This window comes from Montipora foliosa, chromosome 12 (genome assembly GCF_036669935.1).
Source record: "Montipora foliosa isolate CH-2021 chromosome 12, ASM3666993v2, whole genome shotgun sequence".
Classification (NCBI taxonomy): domain Eukaryota; kingdom Metazoa; phylum Cnidaria; class Anthozoa; order Scleractinia; family Acroporidae; genus Montipora; species Montipora foliosa.
The window spans coordinates 13,616,594-13,619,963 of NC_090880.1; positions in this window are offsets into that span (position 1 = coordinate 13,616,594).

Genomic DNA, 3,370 nt, shown 5'->3' on the forward strand with positions numbered 1-3,370 from the left:
CAGGAAAGAATCAAACATTTCTGATACAAATTGGCTGAGATGTTCAATTCACTAAGACATCCCAGGTTCGACACAGTCCTGGAAACACTCAACTGCCTGTGAAACAGATTTCAAAGCCGAATTTGCAGCCCTCTTCAGCAGACTAGGAAAGCTGAAGACTAAATGCCACCAAACACTACGCCCTGATGCTAAGCCTTTCTGTTTCTACAATCCAAAAAGGATTACCCATCCACTGACTCTAAAGGTAAAAAGTAAGATAGAAACAATGCTTCAGCAAGGAGTGATCTCGCCTGTAACAGCCAACTGAATGGTATGCAGGTATCGTCCCTATCCTTAACCAATTGGCAGTTTGCATATCTGTGTTGACCTGACTTACCTTAACAAAACAGTCGAGCATGAGGTGCACCAAATACCTTCAGTGTAGATGAGAATCTCGCTAAACGGGGATACAGTAAGATATTCTCCAAACTCGACGCCAACAGTGGTTTTTGGCAGATTACCTTGGATCAAAGTCCAAACTGCTCACAACCTTTGTTCCACCATTTGGGCATTTTTGTTTTAAAAGACTACCATTTGGTGTCAGCTCCGCCCCAGAGATCTTGCAACGCACTACAAGGGACACTCTGTCAGATGGATGATGTCCTCATTCACAGGTGGACCAGTCAGAACATGATGGACACGCACAAGCTGTTCTTCACCACCTACAAGAAGCTGGGTTGACCCCTTAATTACAGATGTGAGCGAGGAATCTAATTGGACTCCGCCGAGACCTAAAGAAGACCACTCTTGTGACCCAATTCCCAGTCCCTTCAGATATCTCCGGGATACAGTAATTCATGGGGATGGTCAACTATCTTCGAAAATTTATTCCCTACCTGGCTGATCTCAGTGACCCCCTTTATTAATTATTACGCAAAGACAGTGTTTGGGTTTGGGCCAAACCCTAGCAAAAAGCCTTTGAGCAGCTCAAGCAAGCGTTAGTGTCACCAACAGTCTTGGCACAATACAATCCAAACAGCCTAACGATCATTTTAGTGGGTGCTTCCAACACAGGAGTTGGTGGAGTGTTATTTATAGTTCAGGGTGATGGAGAGCACCGCCCAGTGTGTTTCACCGTTCACTCTAGAAACAGATCACTAACCGCTTACTGCACTCCTGAATTCATCAGAGCTCTCAAAGATGCCCCCCTGTATCCTGCATTTCCACCTGACACTCATGAGACACAAGTCATCGCACATACCCTCTCATGTTCTCCTGTTGGCCTATCAGGGGTAGAAGATCAGCTTCTTCTCAACTCAGACCACTTCCTTTCTCCCTACCATGCCTAAGTGACTACAGCAGATAAGGGGTGCTCCCTTTTAAGGCCGTTTTGCCTTTATCTGGTATTCCATTGATGTTTTACATAATACAAAATACGTTTTATTTGCTGGGTTGCCAAAACACTTTTACTGCACCCCATCATCTGAAAGTAACAAATTGTGTTACATCATTGCATGCAACCATACCCAGGGTAACTGCATTTGCCCTTCAACTACTGGGAAGGAGCAGTGTTTGACAGTTACTTTTTACCTAAAATGCCCTTTGGGCAACCAGTGTTGTTTTTTTGGTTACCCACCTTCTAAAGTCCTATTAAAACTCAACAGAAGCTTGTAAAAATGTCAATTTTGTGTAACGTGTGTAAAAAGCTGGTTAACATTGCGAAGACAAAAGATAGAATTATCTTGTGTGCTTGTTTGATATCAAAGTATCTTAGCGCATTTGGCCATGCAAAAGCTGGGTTCCATTGTAACAAACATTCTTTTCACACAGAAAGATGGCTGCTACGAAGATGTTCCTCCTTTTTATCTGCTTTGAGGTTTGTACCAACATATTTTTTCAGAAAAATAAACATCAGCATAGAGATGTAACTTTTTTATTTCTTTATTGTGTTTGCAGTGACTACGTCATATTACTAGTCACTTTCTGCACAAAAGATTTAGCCCCACTGGGATTCTACAGCTTGAACTCTTTGAGTTCAGTAGACCCACAACATGGATAAAGAAACCGTCGTCTAGTCTGCAATTCTGCTGTTACATGATGCACTCTAACTTCCACAGTGACAGAAGGCTCTGGTAGTACCTTTGCCTCTCTGGCTTTCCTCAGCTCCTCCTTCTGTACCTCTTTTTTCTCCTTCTCTTGGTAGCTCTATTAGTTTTAAGGGGCTCTTCAAAGAACTTGTTTTATCTATCACAACAGCCTTTCTCTCTTCATTTGAACCAGTTAAGGAGCTATTTAGAGTAGGATCGATCGTAGATGGCAGGACTGAACTACCATAGCCATCAACTGAACTATGATCACTTGTGCTGTAGACTTTGGAACGCAGATAAATATGAATAGTTATCATTTTGTGAGTCTCAATGTAGTTTTACAACGTAAAAGGCAATGACCCTTTTTGATCTAATGGATGAATGAATTGCTTCATCCTTGAAATTAGCAAGGTCATATTCTATATCAGTCAGACCCAAATAAAGAGTGTACGTTTTGAAAGAACATTACCTTGCAATTCTTCATCACAACCACTCTATTTGATGAAAATGGCATGTCCACCATTCTACTTCCTCCTCCCTTTTGCTTAGGGACAAGGTCAAACTTTTTCTCCTTTTCACTGAAATACTTCCAACCAATCTGAATCTTTTTGGATTTCACTCGCTTCTCACTTTCACTTTGCAGAGGGCCACTGCTTTGCAATGATGACTTTTTTGCCGTTTTACTCACAAAAGGCTCCCAATTAAGATCGTTTTTGTCTCTTCTATGTTCTACTTCATGGTCTTCTGCTGTATCCACTTCCCTTGTACAGAATCGTCTTAAACTCGGTCTGTGACCAACTTTGGATAGCCCTATGTAAATCCTTTGTAACGACCATATGTAAATGGTATGTTATGATATACATATATTTGATATAGAGGCCTTATTCAAAGCCTATGTTATACGTATGCCTCATCTATATATTTTGAAAGGAAATGCTATGTTTTAGCTAGTCAAATGGAACCTTTACATAGCATATGTAAAGGCAATGTTATGGGGTTTTTTGTGTCCAAAAATAAAAATAGTTTCAACATAGTTTCTACATAGATTCGAAACAGAAAATACACAACACATACATGTATACATAGTTACATACAACGCTTACATAGTGATTACATAGGGTGTAAATAGGCTACAAATAGCCTCTGCATAGCTGTAAAAAAACACGGAAATAGGACAAAGATAACTGTTTCATAGCATTTACATATAGTGTAAATAGAATCTCCCTAACTGAAATTGACGGCCAATAGCAGAAACTGCATGCACATAGCACTTACATAGAAATACTATATGATTTAAATAGGCT